The sequence below is a fragment of the Schistocerca serialis genome, chromosome 2 (genome assembly GCF_023864345.2).
Source record: "Schistocerca serialis cubense isolate TAMUIC-IGC-003099 chromosome 2, iqSchSeri2.2, whole genome shotgun sequence".
Lineage (NCBI taxonomy): Eukaryota > Metazoa > Arthropoda > Insecta > Orthoptera > Acrididae > Schistocerca > Schistocerca serialis.
The window spans coordinates 1,084,837,495-1,084,858,316 of NC_064639.1; the positions used below are offsets into that span (position 1 = coordinate 1,084,837,495).

General features: G+C 40.7%; 1 long non-coding RNA gene across 2 annotated transcripts in view; it reads left to right on the forward strand.

Annotated features, from left to right (window-relative positions):
* LOC126456700 (uncharacterized) overlaps positions 1–20,822 on the forward strand; it is a 447,971-nt gene that overhangs the window by 346,006 nt on the left and 81,143 nt on the right. Inside the window, exons 5-6 of one of the 2 annotated variants that reach the window (XR_007585379.1) lie at positions 4–138; positions 19,361–19,606. This is a non-coding gene — a long non-coding RNA (uncharacterized LOC126456700). Of the gene's footprint in view, positions 1–3; positions 139–19,360; positions 19,607–20,822 lie in introns of those variants that run through there. The other variant, XR_007585378.1, reaches the window with a different exon arrangement.

Sequence of the window (20,822 nt, forward strand, 5' to 3'; positions counted from 1 at the left end):
CAGGCCCTGCTTCGTCAACAGTTCCAGCAACGCTAAAAGAGGCCAGTCCTGGGACCACGAGCAGCCGGCCTCACTCCAGAGCTGTCACAGGATGAACAACTGTGAGGCGCCAAACATCACATAATACCGCGCAGGCGTGTAAGTAATCGGTGTGCCTTTTTCTGCTGGTTACTTCGCTACAACCCGATTTCCCAGACATTTCGCTCAGAGGGAGAAAAACCAAAATAAGTGAATACGTGTCTCGGCCTATCAGTATTCAATCCCGTCTCCGGCCATCCTGATTTAGGTTTTCCGTGATTTCCCTAAATCGCTTCAGGCAAATACCGGGATGGTTCCTTTGAAAGGGCACGGCCGATTTCCTTCCCCATCCTTCCCTCACCCGAGCTTGCGCTCCGTCTCTAATGACCTCGTTGTCGACGGGCCGTTAAACACTCCTCCTCCTCCTCGGCATATCAGTAGCCATTTGGCTGTTTCTGAAGAAACGACGGTCAAAGTTTTCGAGGTACTTTATGTGCCTTTTAGCAAGTAACAAGGTTCAGCTGAAGTAGCGTCACGCCTTCACACTTTTCCGATCAGTGTTCGAAAGCCGATTATTATTTTTATTCTTATTTTTCATTTATCTACACACGTAAGAAGACGATTTCTCCAATATACATTGAAATAACGTTGTTCTTATCGTTATCAAACTGTATGTCTGGCGAATGAATTTTAAGGAAAGGAAAGAAAAGTAACAATAAATGCACGGGAAAATTATTTGAAATCGTTTTCGGTGGAATTCCTGTGCTGCTTCCTGATACATAACCAATTGCGATAAAGTGATCCGTCATGCATAGATTACCGCGACATTATTGTCAACGAGTAAAATCTTCAGCAATGTTAGCGACGTTTCCTTCCAGAGTAAGTTTCATAAGTGAGTTTCATATGAAGAAATGCCACTGTGACAAAACTGCCTTCACGCGATGCTCGTGGTGAAGGGAATTTCAGTGTTTCGAATGTTTCTACGATCGGTATCATCCAAGGAAATGCACCAAATCCTGTAGAATAAACATAGGTACAGAATACAAGAATTAATATAAGAATTGACATAAAAATGAAATATAAGAATAAGCATAAGTGAATTTAAAAAGATTGTGAAAGTACGATACACTAATATATAATAAATGTATGACATTTATTGTGAAAATCATTTGCAATTTTGCAGCTCATATAACGCCCAGGTATCCCCTAACTTGATAAGAAACATTCGTGTAGTAACTTTCTACAGACATAGGAAAATAAATGAAAAAAAAGAAAGAAAAATAAAAACAACATTCGGGTGTCGAACACGGGACGCAAAACTGGAAAGGCGCGCCGCTAGCCACAGTGCCAGCATTCCGGCTAAACCGTATCTTCGTTATGTTGAAAACTTTGACTGTCGTTTTCTCAGAAACGGTCGAATATCACAGAAGAAGCCGAGACGTGTGTTCACCTCTGCTGATTCCTCTTCCACTGAGAAAAATTACAGCGGAATCGGATTACGGCACTTGTCATGTAGTTACAGCTAATATTACAGTTACCAGTAATAAAACCGCGATCCTAATTAAAATAAGACAGCCTATCTCTTTGGACATGTAAGCTTCAGTATTTAAGCAAATTAACTAATTCGAACGTAACTACAGAGTACACACACAGATAAGTATTTTTACCCAAATTTATTTCCTATATAGTATAAAACGGAGAATGGAAGAGGGAGAAATATTACTGCAAGGTACCCTACTTATTACTTGACTTTATGGATAAATAGTGAAAACAGGAATGATACTGCTAATTTAACGTTTTTGCAAGTTGAATTATAATTCTTTTTCTTTTTAAGGATATTTCAGGTTGATAACTGAAGAGAAGATGGGTATGGAGGGGGAAGAGTATACAGTGAGACTGTATTTTAGGAGTTGTTAGTTGATATAATTCTTTGTATTAATGAGAGCACTGTTGCTTTACATGTAGAGGATTGTTTTGCACAAGATGTTGTAGTTGTGGTCTTCAGTCCTGAGACTGGTTTGATGCAGCTCTCCATGCTACCCTATGCTGTGCAAACTTCTTCATCTCTCAGTACTTACTGCATCCTACATCCTTCTGAATCTGCTTAATGTATTCATCTGTTGGTCTCCCTCTACGATTTTTATCCTCCACGCTGCCCTCCAATGCTAAATCTGCACAAGCAGTTGCATGTAAAATGAAAGGATAAATTGTAGTCTCCTACAGTTATTAAAAAAAAAAAAAAAAAAAAAAAAAAAAAAAAAAAAAAACAAGGCAAGCAAATGTTTAATAAACGTGTTACTGAGTACCATTGAGTAATTACGTACATGTTGTTTGTGAAGGAGGACGGATTTAACGCCACGTCAACGATGTGCCTATTGCAGGAGAAAAACTCCGATTGGACAAGAACAGGGAAGGAAATTAAGTGTTATCTTTACCTTAAACGATTCATGAAGCTCTGAATCTGAAAGACCATAAGAATACCCTCTTACAGACTGCGTGTCGAGCTTCTTAACTACTTACTGCGCCACCAGCTAGTTGCTGTTCGTGTAAAAGTTTGCGTCAGTATAGTGAGCACGGCCAGAACAGCTCCTATAGTCGATTTACAAATTTAGAAACGTAATTGCATTTTAATAAATTTTTTTGTCGTCTTCGATGCGGTGTTTCAGGTCTTAAACTTAATTTTAAAATACTGAGGATCGAAACGGTATCAGGACAAGAAATTTGTAGTTAAATCCTGCACAACACTAAATTTGTAGATAAATAGACGAAAAATAAGAGTTTTAGCATTAGTGATTTTCCCATTTTTATTTCTGCTAATACCTACATAGAGGCTTTTCCATATCTGCTCGCACTCTGAAAAGCCCTAATCTATCTTAAAACGTCGAGACTAAACGGGTGGTAAATAAAGGAGATAGTACCTTTTTATAATCCTTTACACGCTAAAAGCACTATAATTTTTCTATTTTTATTTATTTATTTATTTATTTATTTTTTTGGCATAGTCCTTACCTGCGTAACGCATCTCTGGAGAAATGCATTATTTGCAGAATGTCGATGAAAGAATTTCAGGTTCCAGTTCCGCTCTGAACGGAAATGCCGGTTTGCGAATTCTCACTTGTATGCTCGTACAAGGAACTCTATGAAATGGGGAAACTGAAAACAAAAAGTAACGGCAATAGAAAGAAAGATGGGATGAAATTCAATACAAAGCTACAAAATACAAAAAAGCACTTATCGCGTGGAAACGATACCTCATATGCTGTGGACGTTATCTTTCAGCTGACGTTGTAAGTCTTGAATGGAAAAAGATGACCATAAATTAGACTCGTTAAGGATTCCCTACATTGTAACAACTTATAAAAGGAATTGAGGTTATGACTTTATACCGCAGCAAAACGAATGTTTCCGCGTGAGGCTATACTAAAATTGTCTGTTGTTTTAGAGATTTAAGGTTATTCTGTTACTACTTTTCTCTTCTAGTCATCTGTGAATATCGTTTAAATTTGTTAGTTGTCAGTCCTGTATGCATGCATCCTGTAATGTAGTTACCACACCAGAGGATGGGTACATTATCTAGGTATACATATATTTCATATGAGATTTTTATCTTGAGACAACGAAATATTTCGAAAACTACGCATCAGATTCCTTATTTAGAAAAGTGATATCCTGCGTTACCAACGTCGACCCCCAAGACACAATGTTTTGCAGTTTTCTCCATATAGTTGTTTCGAAAGATTCATCCTTTCATTATTTGACTTGATTTCATTGTGTAGACGTCGTCCCTCATTTCTTAAATACGTTCCTTGATAAACAGACTGCGTTGTTAGTCAGAACGTAGGCTATTACGATAGAAGAGAAAAATGAAATGGTTTACAATTAAGAAGAAACCGGCAGGAATGTCGATAATGCTGTGACCCTTTTTGCTCAACATTTTCTTTTTGTCGGGTTAATCGACAATTCTCCACCGAGGAAAGCGTACATCCACGAAAAAGAAACAGTCGAGGAATAGTTGCTGGAGATAATAGTAAACTGCTAGATTAGCTGCGGTGAATCATAATCCCCACATTAGCACTCGGCAATTACCTTATGGATCGAGAGTTAGTCAAACTACTGTTTGCCGAATTTTGGAACATAGAAAATATCATCAGTTTCATATTTTCCTCTATAGGAGCTTGATGGCAATGATTTCCAGACCCGACTAACATTTTGCCGGTGGTCGCCTCAGCAAATAAAGAGAGACCCTAATTTATTTGCTACTGTTCTTTTTACCATTGACCTTCACGAACCATGATATGGTTAACCGACACAACATGCATTACTGGAACGTGACCATTGACCTTCACGAACCATGATATGGTTAACCGACACAACATGCATTACTGGAACGTGGAAAACCCACCTTGGTTACACTAAGTTGAGCATTAGCGTCCGTGGAATGTGAATGTGTGCTGTGGAATAATTGGTAACGAAATCAGTCGCCCATTCTTTATTTATAGCACCTTAAATGACGATAAGTATCGAACATTCTCGGAGGACAATCATCCAGTATTGCTTTCAGGCCTTTCCTTGGACTTGCGACAGATAATTTGGTTTGCCGGCCGAAGTGGCCGTGCGGTTATAGGCGCTACAGTCTGGAACCGCGTGACCACTACGGTCGCAGGTTCGAATCCTGCCTCGGACATGGATGTGTGTGATGTCCTTAGGTTGGTTAGGTTTAAGTAGTTCTAAGTTCTAGGGGACTGATGGCCACAGTAGTTAAGTCCCATAGTGCTCAGAGCCATTTGAACCATTTGAACCATAGTTTAAACACCGATGGTTGCCCAGCACATTATTCTGTAGCAACACTGGATTTAGCGATCGTTTGTACAAACGCCGGTGGATCAGAAGAGGCGGTCCAGTGTCTTGGCCTGCAAGATCGTCGGATCCGACTTTTGTTCGTTGCTTTAGTTGAAGAGTGAAGCCTCAGTAACACGACTCAATGCCTGCAGATAACATCGGGCATACTTCTCACTTGTGTCGCATCACTCCATGTACGGACAAATAAGTAGATCGAAGCGGGCGGCGACGTTTTTAAGCACTTGATGTGAAGCAGTACCTACAAGAAAGCACCCCGTTGAGGCTAGAGGATACACCCCAAAAGAGCACCTCGTTGGCAAAGGTGGGAGGACACACCTCAGACAAGTTTTTTTTTCACATTTACTGAAGACGTCCGGTTTTCTATTTTCGCTCCATTGCATTTTTCTAGAGGTAGTATCCTTCTGCAACTCAGTTGCGGTGTTTGTCGATTACAGTGCCATCTACAGCGCAACGGAAAGTGTTATCATAGAAAAGTTACGTATTTTTTCCCAGTAGAATCCGAATCTACAATAAAATTTGCATGTTTCTAGTTGAGACTTCACAGTTGTCCCCAGTTCTACCGCCTATGCTAGAGTAGGGATATGGCCGATAAGCATTTTTTAAAATATTGCGCACATATTTTTCAGTTTTTTAATATCATAAGTAGTTTTTTAGATATTTATTTTTCTCAAGATAAAAAAGTCGCTCTGTATTTGCATTAGCATTTTAACACAGAGACGGTCCTCGAAAATGTGGAATATAGTCACGATTTCGTGCAGAAATCAATCATATTCACTCCCATGGCAACGTTTTTCAAAACATTATTACATTAGAAAAACAATTAAAAATCTTATACCGCCATCGAATCTAACAGGAATACATATTTGCATCTCATGATACATTTAGTAGCAGTACTTCGTAATATTCTTCCTTGAATTATACCCCCAGGTAAAAGCATATGAGCAATGTTATTGCTCCTCACAAATAAAATCAAAGGTTGAAATGTCACTACAAATCCATCGCGGAACCTGTGACACGTTGGGGGAGTGAATGTTGGAAACTGACGGAAAGAAATATAAGAGACTTAAAACTTTAGAAATTGAGCACTCGAGAAGAGCATGTAGAATTTCCTGGCTCGATCGTGTAAGAAATGACGAGATTAGAGAAATGACGCATACCCATTATAGCACTGCAGGTAGAATTGAAGGAGACTGTATGGTTAGTGCAAGTCAAAAGAATGGTTAGAAGACAGGTGGACAAAGTGAGCACTTTCACGGAACCTCCTGGAAGAAAAATGGTACCACGAAAAGTTTGTATAAGCGGTATCCAAAAACCGATAGAAAAAGGGATTAGAAGGGGTAAGGAAGAATGGCAAGTTCGAGGCCTTTAGCAACAGAGACGCGGGATGCGGCGACATCCGTAGGACACCGCGACAAGGAAAAGAGAAGAAGAAATTATATGGTCTGTTCTACGCTTGCTGGATTACTTTTGGTATGTGTAGCACATCAGGAATATCGGCTGAAACGTGTAGACAAAAATTAATTAAATCCTGAAACAACAATAGAGTTCATACATAAGCAATAAAAATAATAATTACCTGCACTATTTTAAACTTAACATGACATTGCAAAGGACATTATCTGCAGAATAACGGAAAAAAGGATCACATCAATAATCAAATTGAAGTGCTGATCCAAACAAAAGCAATTGCAAAAATAAAGGGTAATCTTTTTTGCTTGTTTTAATTAATCACTTCGAATATAGATTAAAACCGCTCATTAAACTGGACGGCATATAGTCATGCTTCTTTTAGAAAACGTATTTTTTTTTCAATTGTGATCATATGTTCCACTTCATGGAAAGCTATTGCGTAACTGACACATACAAGAAAATAGCTAACTAATTATCTGTGAACAGAAACTGCTATGACACAATAAAAGCTGAATTAACAGATCAGTGCGTTCAGAAAATTAACCGCAATCACAGTCAGTAGCATAGAAATAACAAATTTAATTCCGTACGTCAGTCACAGTGAAGAGAGATTTCCACGAGAATGTAAGTGTTGTATCCACCATCAACAGTTGCAGGGCATTAATGCCCACATTAAACTGAGGTATTACCAGATTTCTCCTGCTGGAAATATCATATGTGTGATGGTGATACATGAGCAAAAACTTATGAGCAACAATTCTCTATCAATGCAGTTAATTTTAAGTACTAATATAGACGCTATGGCAACAAGTATAGATGTTACGATAACGAATCAAACACGCCACAGATGTTTATGGTCGTTTGTAGGATCCTTTCATGATATCATCAATAAACCGCCAATAATTATTTGCGAACCTATGTTGAAAAATAAAACTCATATTACAACATTAATTTTAAACATTCAAAGGCGGTAAATAGTATCGTACGACTCTGCATCGCATCGTGAAGAATTTCTGTGCCTCAGATTCAATTAATTGTTTTGCAGAACTAAATAAACTAGCACAGACACACAGTCATTGCCACGAAATTTCTGTCAACGCACGTACATGTGTGTTTATACTTTATTTATGTTCATATTTTTGTGTAAATACTTCTATAGACACAGTGCTCTTCTGAAATGAGGAGTGGTTCAATAAATTAGATATGACACAAACAGAAAAACATGCTCGTGCGTCAATACACTAACTGTGGTTGTATATGGGCGGAATTTCAGGTAGACGTCATACAAAACGTAACGCTAGACAAGCTCAGTACTAGCCTCCAGTTTCTCAATTATAAAGTCTGCCAAGACAAATATTTTCTGCCATTGCGTAAACAAATACACGCCGTTCTCACTAAATGAAAAAATTCACAGGTTCTTTTTTTTATTTTCACGTCTAATGTACTTCGTTAGTCTGAAATAAAGGCCTGTTACCAAAAGTAAACGTAAAATGCACTTGCGTTACAAAATTTTGCTTACCTCCGGACGTGATTTATGTAATGTTTAAGTCGAAGTGCAGCTTTATTCGTTCATTTCTATTGTTATACGCGCATGGGAATTCGAAAAAATTGGTGGCATTTATCTCCAATGTTTCATGCATCACTAATCTAATACCTTGATATATTTCCAAAACCTTGACCTTGTCAACTAAGTTAACATGGGATGTGACAACACAAAGCATCAAGCTCCTGAGCTGATACATGATCGAAATTTTGGGATTGGGAGTACAGCTTACTAAAACAAAAGGCATGGAGCAACAGAGATCAATTAATATATGAGAGACTATGGAGTCACAAACAGTTCTTCCCACACACACACACACACACAACCTCACGGGAAATGAAATCCGAAGTAAATCTACTATCTAAAGATAGATGTAGCCTATGTTTACACACCTAATTTCATCTTTCCTCCCGTCGAATTCAAAGAACTCAAGAGAATTGCTTTTTCCTGATTTACTAATAACTCTATAAGACCCGCTTCTCACGCAAAACAGTAAGATAACATTGATGGGGATCTTCCGCGTTATATGGTCGTGATCCATGAAACTCCTTTGTTCCTGGCGTTTCGTCCGAAGCTGCGATGATACCTTCGGGGATGCAGCAACCCGACATCCAGTCGTAAAAGCCCTCATTGTTCGAACAGTAAGGTAACGCTACTGCTGAACCTCCTCGCCCTGGTACAAGAACGTACCCAGGTTCTGAGCTAGGGGAGGGCACCTAACACGAGAAATAACATCGCTAACTAAAGGTACAACTCTATAAGAAGAGCCATTTGGAATTTTCAGTTATAAGAAGAATAACAGCGAACGGCGAATATATTTTATTGTTTCACGCCAAATGATATGTTCTGATCTTCTTCATTCGCTATTAACTAATTTTTTCGGTTTATAAAGATGGAAATCTTCCCCATTTGCTATTAGCTGATTTTTTTTCGGTGTATAAAGATAGAAATCTTTCCCATAAATGGTTGCCTACAAGGCTTTTAGTTACTATCGTCGTAAGCTGATTGTGAGCTAAGTGCAGCAGTGTTTATAATACTATACTACACTTTCAAAATAGCATGGGACGGTTGTGCAGGTTCACATGCTGCACTCTTTTCCGAAATCGCCAGAGGTGAATGGCAGTTACCTTTCTAGTAACGCTGTGCCATGTTCGTTTTTCTACCTATCCCAACTTACTCCACCGCTAACGACTTGCGCGTCGATAAAATTTTAAATTAATAATAAGAATAAATATTGGCTGTAAATAATAAATATTTGTTGTGTTTACTTCCCACGCTCGTTTCCTTACGAAATTTTCTTATCCTTTGGCAAAAAAAATAAAATTCTGAATTAGGGAACGTGATTGTAAGAATGAAAAATTAACGATGTTGTAATAATGAATTAACATTACATATAAAGGCTTTTAAATTTTTAAAACATGAGTTATTTAAGAAGACATAGTAGAACATTCATGCATGATGTAATGCCAACGGACATTTCGGGTTGAACAGGACATAGAAAAGTATATAGTGTGCTAAAAATTTCTCAATTCGAAACTCAGTTTCAAAGCCAACTTTTTCTTCACTAGCCTTCGAGTTACTCGTGTTCCCTGTACGTATAACACATTCACTTTTTTCGTCTCTGATATGCTCTACTTTCACCCGTATCCTTGAGATCGAGTCATGTAGACTTATGAAGAAAACAACGTGACAAAGCTTGCGCAGTCGACAGGACTAAGCTAAGGACGTGCCACATAAGGAAATTCTTGTTTGATAAGAGATGAGGAGTCACTCAGAGCATGGGAAATTATGTAATGTTATTTCCACTGATAATTTCAAGCATCAATGAGTCAGAGATATACACTTCACATATTAAAACCACAGGGAAAGATAACGCTTGAAAAATTACAGCAGTAATAATTCGGTCTCTCGAATTGTTATAAGTGTCAGTTAATAAAGAGGATCCGACAAGTGACTTAAGCAACATTTTTTAAAAGCAGGGGACAGCTAGACACATCCATATCATACTGCACGACGCAATTTCGTAGATCTACTGTGAGTGTAACTTTAGAGTTTAGGTATAAAATAAACGTTACACAGCTCCAGAAAAAAGAGACAGAGATTAAACTTCTTCATTGTATTCAGAGCATTCTTAGAAGTAGGGAAAAGGACCCTAGACATAGCCGACCGCTGGTGGCCGAGCGGTTCTAGGCGCTACAGTCTGGAACCTTGCTACCGCTACGGTCGCAGCTTCGAATCCTGCCTCGGGCATGGATGTGTGTGATGTCCTTAGGTTAGGTAGGTTTAAGTAGTTCTAAGTTCTAGGGCACTGATGACCTCAGATGTTAACTCCCATAGTGCACAGAGCCATTTGAACCATTTTTGACCCTAGACATAAAATCAAACTTACATAGATGGACGAACAAAGATAGTAATCTTGAAAATCCTTAAAGTTTATAGCATTTTGAGCTAATTATTTTGCATTTTTTGTAAGTTAAATATTTCCTCGAGAATGTCTTTACGTTCTTTGACTACAAGTATTGATACAGGACGGCCAATATAATTTTTAAATCATTGCTTCAGCTACTATATGGTATTAAAGGAAAAATGTATGAAGTTTAATTTTTTTTGTTTCTAATAGACAAATGAAAGTAAATTTTTGAAATCATCATACCTGTGAACGTGTGTGTGTGTGTGTGTGTGTGTGTGTGTGTGTGTGTGTGTCAGTTAATAAACTTAAATCTAGAACAAAATTTAGCCAAAATATCAGTTCAAGAGTAAGGTACATGTATCTTTATATTTATAGTAGTAAGTCAGAGCAATGATAATAACTTCTATACATATTCAAACCTAGGGCAGGATAAGTCTATTAGTTATTCTTGCGGCCATTAGTTGAATTTCTCATAATGATACCATCGTACCAGAGTTGGATCCATTGACATTCATAACGACAAGAAATAGATAGCGGAGATAGTTGTTTGATGTGCAACATTCCTTAGTATTATTAACCGTGCCATTTGTCTTGTACTCACTAATGTATTTTTCACTTCTGATAATAAGCGATTTGTAAGCCCTAATAATCACTTGTATGATGGCCATTTCTGGATGTACATGTTTTTCAACAGACAAAAGGCGCTTCAAATAATTTTAGTGGACAAATTTAATTCTCTGCTTTAGTCGGAGGTATACTAATCATTCTTGCACTGATTAATTTTATTCTCCAAAATATTGACAGCATACGATAGATGCATTATTATTTATCAAACAATTGTTTTTTAAAGCTGAGGTTGTTGATTATGTTCAATGTACCTCAGTGTCAGGAACTCTACCGCCCCACTAGTACGACACAACGAGGCTGTACGCTAACGTTACACACGCCTGATGCATGTGCGGTAATTGTCTGAGCCTTGTGTGATATTCTGCTGTCATTGACTGCCTGAAAGGTTGTTGATTTTTGGTCGTATTGCATATTGGTACGTTATCCTGACCATTGGGAGGCTTTGAGGAGCGTCACTGACAATAGCAACCCCTCTGTACTGCGGGTAGCCTCAGCAACTGTCTGAGGGGAATTGTTGAAAGGAAGTCACGTGCTTCCTTCCTCACACACATCACGCCATACTCCAACAAAACACAGCCCATCCAAAGGGCTTGCAGTAAGTAGTGTCAGTTACAGATTCCTCCTTACGAACAACACCTTAAAAAATTAAAAAACAGCTCGATGACCTGCATTCGTGATACGTAAACAGCGTTATTTTATATTATGAAAGCTGCAGACAACGGTTACATGCTACCATGGAAAGGAAACCACCATGGAAGCGTCTCCGGGATACTGCGCTTAATGTTATGGGTGAATAACACACTTACATGAATTTTTTAGCTACGAAAAATACTCACTTAAACCCACTTGCCACTGCTGTTCAAATGGCTCCGAGCACTGTGGGACTTAACATCTGAGGTCATCAGTCCCCTAGAACTTAGAACTACTTAAACCTCACTAACCTGAGGACACCCCACACATCCATGCCCGAGGCAGGATTGGAACCTGCGACCGTAGCGGTCGTGCAGTGCCAGACTGAAGCGCCTAGAACCGCTCGGCCACACCGGCCGGCTACTTGCCACTGCTGTTCACGTATGTAGACGTAACAGTTGTACCAAATAAATACTCCACGAAATACTTGTAATCACCCATGCAGAGGGATGCTGCAGCTTTAGACTGTTAAGTGCAACTATTGGTGCCTAGAATAAGCCTCTGTAGGCTCACTCTCTTTTCTTAAGACGCAAAATTCTGTCGAACTAAATTTACTATCTCAGCATGGTGAAGGAAGGAACGGCTAGCTAGTCTTGCGCACAAAGAAGATTCGACGTTTACAACATGAAACTCAATTTGCGCAATGACAAACTTGTTAAACTGTCTAGATTGTGCATTTGGTTGGATCATATTGTTTTTAATTTGTTCTGACAAACAAAACATACGTTTTGCATGTTTGCCAAAACTTCATGAACATAAAAAATGTCAGTTTGCATCAGTGGCTCAAAATCGTCAAACTGTAGTTGTCGTCATATTCAACCGGATGAGTTGATTCACAGAGCAGTCGGATCCAAGGATGGAAGTATCTGTTCATGTAACGTCGACACCGAGGAACACGACCACAGTTAGAGGAAACATAAGTGAATAAGTCGCTATTGGAGGATCGAGGGACGGTGAACGTGTACATTCACTCCTAGGCACGTACAAGAAACCTTATCTACACTGGCCTGATATGCTGTGTCGAAACAAAGGAAAATTAAATGAAATTGTACCAAAGGAAATTTCAACACTTCTTTTCCTGGACAGGAACCCATAGTCTTATCCGCAACTTCACCTCGCTAGGCAGCACTGCAGCTCCAAAGCAGCCTCATGCTATGTAAACCAAGTTGCGGAAAACAATGGAAATCTAGGTCCCTCGAAGACGCACTCCGTTTCTGTGTTGTACTATACACCGAGGTGATAAAAGTCGTGGGTTACCTGTGTGCACGCATGCGGATGGCGATAGTGTCGCGTACACAATGTAGGAAAGAGCAGGACACTGGCGGAGCTGTCATTTGGTCTCAGTTGATTCATGTGAAAAGTTTCCGACGTGATTAGAGCTGCTCGACCGGAATTAACACACTCTGAACGCGCAGTGGTAGTTGGAGGTAGACGCATGCGACAATCCATTTCGGTAATCCAATATTCCGAGATCCACAGTGTCAATAGCGTGCCGAAAATACCTAATTTCAGGAATTACCTCTCACCATGGACAACGCAGTGGACGACGGCCATAGCTTAACATCCGAGAGCAGAAACTTTTGCGTAAAAGTTGTCAATGCTAACAGACAAGCAACGTTGAGTCAAAGTGGAACGTACTACGAACGTATCCGTTAGGGCAGTACGGAGAAATCTGGCGTTAATAGGATATGGCAGCAGACAAGCGGCGGAAGTGCCTTTGCTAACAGGATGACACGGCCTGCAGTGCCTCTCTTGGGCTCTTGACCCTGTCGGTTGGTCCCTAGACGACTGTAAAACCGTGGCCTGGTCAGATGAGAGCCAATTTCAGTTGGTCAGAGCTGATGCTAGGGTTCAGCTGGGAAGCAGACTCCACGAAGCCATGGAACAGAGTTGTCAACAAGGCAGTGTGCAAGCTGATGGCGGATCCATAATGGTGTGGGCCTGGTCCGTGTTTGCGTCGAATGGACTGGATCCTCTGGTCCTGCTGAACCGATCATTGACGGGAAATGGTTATGTTCGCCTACTTCGAGACCATATGCTGCCATTCATGGACCTCATGTTCCCAAGCATGTCACGGGATCACAACTGTTCATGATTGGTTACATGTAATGGCTCTGAGCCCTATGGGACTGGTCAGCAGTCCCCTAGAACTTAGAACTACTTAAACCTAACTAACCTAAGGACATCACACACATCCATGCCCGAGGCAGGATTCAATAATTTGAACGAATTATGTGGCCACCCGGATCACCTAACACGAATCCCGTCGATCATGTATGGGACATAATCGAGAGCTCAATTCGTGCACAAAATCCTGCACCGGCAACACTAACGCAATTATGGACGGCTGGGGACTTCCAACGACTTATTGAGTCCATGCCACGCCGGGCTGCCTCACTACCCTGGCGTAAATGAGGTCCGAGACGATATTGGGAGGTATCGCTTAACTTTTGTCCCCTCCGTGTATACCTTTCATAACACCAGTGGTACAGTCAGATCGTAACAAAATTTTAAATACTTACAGGTGCTAAGTATAAAGGACGAGTAGAACATCAAACAGGCGTATAACTCATCTTTTTTCAAGGGTATTGAGGGAGGTGGGGGGGTTGGGTTGTGTGGGGAAGGAGACCAGACAGCGAGGTCATCGGTCTCATTGGATTAGGGAAGGATGGAGAAGGAAGTCGGCCGTGCCCTTTCAAAGGAACCATCCCGGCATTTGCCTGGAGCGATTTAGGGAAATCACGGAAAACCTAAATCAGGATGGCCTGACGCGGGATTGATCCGTCGTCCTCCGGAATGCGAGTCCAGTGTCTAACCACTGCGCCACCTCGCTCGCCCAAGGGTATTGAAACGAGAGAAAAAGAGGAGGAGAAAGAAAGAGAGTCGAGAACTGCAAAAAGTGATATTAATGGGCAATAAAGGAATAATACTGCACAGCATGCATTCATAGAGACATAAATCATATGTAAACAGCAACAGCACATTCTACTCCTTGCGAACATTGACGGAAACTGCCAGCATTTATAACTGCCAACTATAAAGCAACAAATAGCAATTCAGTGTACTCTGGTGTGTTGCTGTTCGCTTGTGGTTTCCCCAGTAAGTACTTCTCATTGGAGAGAATAAATGTATCATCAAAATAAGTAGCGCATTTCTGGCCCATACACTGTGGTGTAGTGGTCAGCGTTGCTTACTGGCATGTTGCGGGCTGCCAGCTCAGCCTGACCTCCAGCAATTATTTCTTCTTCACCCAAAAGTTCGCCGAAACTTTGCTATCTTTGTCGCCTTTTCAAAAACTTTTGAAGTATTGAAGTACGCCAAAACCGTGTCGTAGAGTGTTCAGGTTGCAGGCCTATTCATGAATGCAAAAAAGTGCGTCTTCGTCGCCCAAGGCATAAACATCTTGTGGCACCAAGTACATGGCGATGGAGTCCGTCATCATCCAGAGGAAATAGAGTAGCCAAAGATTTTCCGACTCCTCGGCACATTCGTGATGTGAAAAGTTTTCTCAGTATGTGCTCCTGCTGCCAGTGATTCATGAAGGATGTCCATACCAATACACATCACTTGCAAAGGATTACCGCAGGGAGAGCCAAATGTAGCTATAAAGAGGTGTAAGGGAGATTCTTCTTTGTCCTTAATGAGGCGCAAACATCTTCAATTCTAACATCGTGGATGCCGAGAGAGAACTTCGAACAGGCACCAGTCGTTTTTGGCTAGACGTAGTTCTAGTACAATTCACGAAGGTGATGAAAAGGTAACCTTATGATTCCAGAGTACTCTCAAAGTCCGAGATGAACTTACAATCTAGGAAGAACGCCTTATATTTTTCTGGAAATAACTAAGTTCCTGCTTTATTAATTTTGGAAACTATGCACTGTTGTAACGGATCGCCATTCTCTGCCGGCTGTCCAGACTGAGTCATCCGCTGGCGAATGGGCATTAGGGCTTCAGGAGTAGGACGTCACGGTGGTATACAAGAATGGGCGAAAACACAAAGACGCTGATTGCCTTTCAAGGAATCCTTCGATGGAACACAAAAGTTTGGACGAAATCCCCGGCATCGCCGCGTTAAATGAGATTCCTGCTCAACAGAGGGAAGATACAGAACTACTGAAAACTATAGAAGCATGGAAGAATGGGGAATCAATCAAGGGAGATTTCCAGTTATTAAACGGAGCACTCCATAAGAGGAACTATGATCCAGTGGGGCGGAAATGGTTTCATGGCTTCCCAACTCATCTGTGGCCAACGATCTTGATGAACTTCCACTTTACTGTAACATCTGGTCACCTGAAGACTCTAGACGAAATCAGAGGCAGGTATCACTGGCCAGGTCGCTACCGATCTGTCAGATACTATGTGAGCCACTATAAGGAATGCGAACGACGTAAGCACATGCGGCAATTAGCTCAAAGACGTCTGGATCTGGTATCAATCCCGCCTGCAGCAGCGCCATTCCACCGAATTAGAATCGACCACTCAGGGAATTCACCGAAGTCAACAAACAGGAATCGATGCTGTCATTAGAGCTGTGCCATGGCTGTGGCGACTGCCGAAGCTCCAGAAATTGCAAAGTTCCTTGTCGAAGACGTCGTTTTAAACCTCGGTACACGCCGTATGATGATATTTGATCGTGGAAAAGCTTTTCGGTAGAGACTGCTGTCAGAGATAATTCCACGTTGTGACATCACCCACAGGATGACAGCTGTCTAACATCTACAAACGAGTGGCTTGACGTAACTCCTTAACTAGACGTGGGCAGATATGTTCTCGATGTACGTTCATGTCGAACAGAGAGATTGGGATACAAACTGCCCGTCGTGATGTTCCTATACAAAACGGCGAAGCAAGGCATTACAGGCTTCAAGCTGTGCATTCTGTTTCATACAGTGTCCCCGTTTCAACCTAACGATACTATGTGAGACACCTCATCACCAGGAGCAAATAAGCTCGCACACAGACTCCGGAAGTTCAGGAAAAAGACCGAGAGCGATAAAACGTCAAGTAAGATCAATAAGATACAGGCCAGAAAACTTGCAGTGGATTTTTATGCTTTGGCGGATAATTAGACTGTAAAAAAATTCACTAAAGCGCTACTTTGGGCCGCATCGTATCCTTCTACTCCTGCTGGACGCCAAATATGAAGTCGGGGATTGTGATCTTTCATGAAGAAGAGAAAAGTGCTGAGATCTCGTCCGTGTCCTCCCTTTATAGCCCTACAACAGCCCAGAGGCGTAGATTGACGATGAGTATTTCGCGGAAACTGAAGACCCACTCGACGACCATGAAGTTTCGACAGGAGGGGCTACCTTCGATGCTCATCTCACTGAAGAGGAACGTAAAAACGCGACCAGCATATGGGGATCCGCCAGCGCCCCTATTCAGTGGACCATTGAAAAGATCTAGAACCAGGGTGCTGTAATCGGCTCCAATGAGGACTCCAGAAAGAGCAGATTGCTGGTCCTCCAGGACAGGGAGTAATGCTGGGATCTATGGTGCATCTAACGTGGTGTAGTGGTTGGCGTCTGCAGCTGGCGTGCTATGGGCCACCAGTTCAGACCCGACCACTGTTATTTGTTGTTTCGTATTTACCATTTCTGGAAGATTCAAATGGCTCTGAGCACTATGGGACTTAACAGCTGTGGTCATCAGTCCCCTAGAACTTAGAACTACTTAAACCTAACTAACCTAAGGACATCACACACATCCATGCCCTAGGCAGGATTCGAACCTGCGACCGTAGCAGTTGCGCGGTTCCGGACTGCGCGCCTAGAACCGCGAGACCACCGCGGCCGGCTGGAAGATTCTTGAAATATCTTACGTTGGTAATTTTTGTATATTTGGAATATTTTGTATATACGGAATATTCTATATCTGTATAAATAATTGAACTCTCTATCCAGGAAGTCAGTTCTGTTCTAAGTGTTGTACCTCATCGCCGACTCAACTTTCAGATTTGGATTTGAGTGTGGTTTCAACGTGACAATAAGGCTACTATCTTGAATTCACATTTTTCAGTTTGCAGAGACATATTCCATAGATTATAACAAGAAGTTAATGAAATTACTTTCCAGTGCTTGTGACACAATACCAGGAACCATATCTCGACTTTCAAGCGCTATCTGTTACTACTTTAGACTTGTGACGTCGCTGCAGAAGGCGCACAGTGCTGAAATCCCTGCGTGGTACAAAATTAGACGTGCTGATCTGAAACAGATGCAGTTGTAATGGATTTTAATAGTAGAATTTTGCTAAGAACTGTACCTCACTAAAACTTGTTATATTCGAAACTAGTAACCGTTTCTTGTTGTTGTTGTTTCGAAGTAGTACACTTATTTTTAAAGGAAACTTTTAAGAGATTTGCCGGCCGGGGTGGCCGAGCGGTTCTAGGCGCTACAGTCTGGAACTGCGCGACCGCTACGGTCGCAGGTCGAATCCTGCCTCGGGCATGGATGTGTGTGATGTGCTTAGGTTAGTTAGGTTTAAGTAGTTCTAAGTTCTAGAGGACTGATGACCTCAGAAGTTAAGTCCCATACTGCTCAGCGCCATTTGAACAATTTGAATCTAAGAGATTTATAGTCAGCATCGCAAAATATTCAATTACTCTTCAGGCATTGTAATCGTAATAAGATAAGTGACTTTTCTAAATGTCTTGTCACAGTTTACCCAATAATGTTATAGAAATAGGTCCCTTTTCGTCTCATAAAATTGATTACACGTGAAGGAAGTCGAACGACGAGTATGTTTCAGTACGAAATATATACAAAAATCCATGTTATTAGCAACTGAGGCTATCTAGGGCGACTGTGTTACAATGTTATAGATGTATTTTCTGCAGACAACAATAAATTCAGATATCTGTGCCATTTACATACAATACTCAATAAACTTTCAAGTATCTAAGAAACACGAACGCATTACGGATGTCAGGACGTGTGGTGTCTCAATTAATCTACGTGTAAATGTAAAGGGTATTTTTGCCAAGGTTGCTTTGTGGAAACGTATTCAACAGTCGCAACAAGTTCAGTACATAAATTATTAAATTTTATCTGGTTCTATGTGAGAAATCTCATACCAATGTGTAGTGGGTAATCTGTGATAGAGTTGACAGTAATCACTGAAGTTTTTGCTACGGAACGTCTCTTTTGCTTTCAGCCGATATCGTCTCTTTATTCACGCGGATTTCGTGATGAGGAGGAGGGGGTTGCGGTCAGCAAACTGTAAGAGATCTCATTGACCATATACAGATGAAATGTCTAGGAGGTGATATTTGAAATTTTGTTTTGCAAAATACCTCTAAGAATACAAATAGTAACATGAAGAGCATTTTTTCTGTGATGATAAATCACATGTCACGGAACAGAGGTACTGTTTAGGATGAGTTCGTTGTAGAAGTTTCGAAAGTGAACTAATAGGAGTTTGACTGTAGTGTGCTCTTTGGTGAAGTGCTTTCCCAAATCTGGGACTGCGGTGTCAAAGCTGTTAGTTTCGTTCGCTGCGAATAGTGTATGACTTTCAAGATTCGTCACTGCAGGACAACGACGTAGCCAGGTTCCATAACTAAACAATGGCGTGTCTTCTATGCTTCCTGAAGACGTAGTCTCTCCGAAAACTCGGAAAGTAGACGCGAAAATATTTTGTCACTGAACCGAACTCAGCAAGAATCATGGTTGCAACACAGCACCGGGCGCACTGCGAGGATATACATTATTCTGTATTACTGAGAGGCAACTTTTTTGGTATCTAATGATGATTGTAATACGATAAAGCAACCAACCTCTAATAAATATCTGTTTCAGATGCCATGCGCTGTACGTACGAGCAAGAGAACAAGGAAGTACTTAATGAAAAGGCAACCTGAACCGTTTGATGATCAACGACATTGTCGATTCAAATTAAGAGCCACATTCGTAAATAGCAGAAATGCTTGTTTTCAAGAAGGAAAAGGTTCAGGAGCTTCGACTTAGAAACACTTTACATCGACAGCAGATATTCGGAGATGAAGGGAAAAAAAGCAGAAGGCTGCATGACTTTTCTCAAGTACAACAATGGAACGCAAGTTCATTACTACGGAGAAATATGTCAGACCATAATTAACCTTCAACAAATATGAATTCGCCACTTGCTGAGCAAAATAATGTGGTTCCGAAGGTAATATGTTCTTACTGTATATTCCAAAAGCATTTAACAATTTAAATGAGCTTAGTTAACTTAGAACTGAAATATGAATCTTGAACTTGGCTCGATGGTGTTACAACTTTACACACTACGTTTCAAGGACGAATAAAATTGTTTCTTTTCTCTGTATTTTCATTAACCTATAGACAGATTACCTGGATAAATTCAAGTTCCAAAGCCTTTTTCTTTTCTTCAAAATTTTATTCAGTAAATAATGTTTCACCGAATAAAATTTAGTAGTAGCAAAATAATACAATGTATAAATAACTGTGCATAGTGTAACACATATGATATTCAGAACGGGAAATAACAAGGGAACGTCTTCAACGCTTTGTGCAACTTTTTTTCACATGGGAACAGGACTTCGTGCATGCAAAACAAAACACTCTGCTGTTCTTGTTTTCTTCATCTTCTTTCGGTCTCCAGAACAAATGAAGGTACAAGAGAGATATATTTTTCTTCCAGGTGGGAGGATGCTCATTTTGACGTTATGGAGAAAGAAGGACTTTTATTTGTCCTGTTACATTTCCAGCAAATCACCAGTCAACTGATTTGCTATTCAGCTATTCCGCAGCATGAGAAGTATTCCGACGTATAGCTGCCACACGAGTAAAGGCAGAAAGGCAACTACGTCAGGTAGGTAACATTTGATAGAACTCACATTCTTCGATGGGTTACTGAACAGTCGTCTTGTATAGAAAGTACATCTCGATGAAATATGTGAAGGTGTAGCTGACTTAGTAGAAGATCCATTAATGAGTAGAGCTTGGCTTGTCTGAGAGGACAAAAAGAAGCACGAAAATTGATATGTGCTATCAGAGATACATTCTTGCTGGACAGCGACGAAGTCCATCTACAGTACGATACTCATCATTACTGACTCGTGGTAAACATAAAACAGGACCACACGAAGAGCTACCCAGCTAGTCCCCAATATATTAAAATACCATGACAGGAACTGTAATCTAAAGCGGTAGAAACAGAAAGCTATTGAGTAGAGACATTAATATTGTGAGACATTTGAAACAACCGCCCGTCATGGGACGCGATCTGCTGACTGCGATGTTTAAACAGCACTATTTT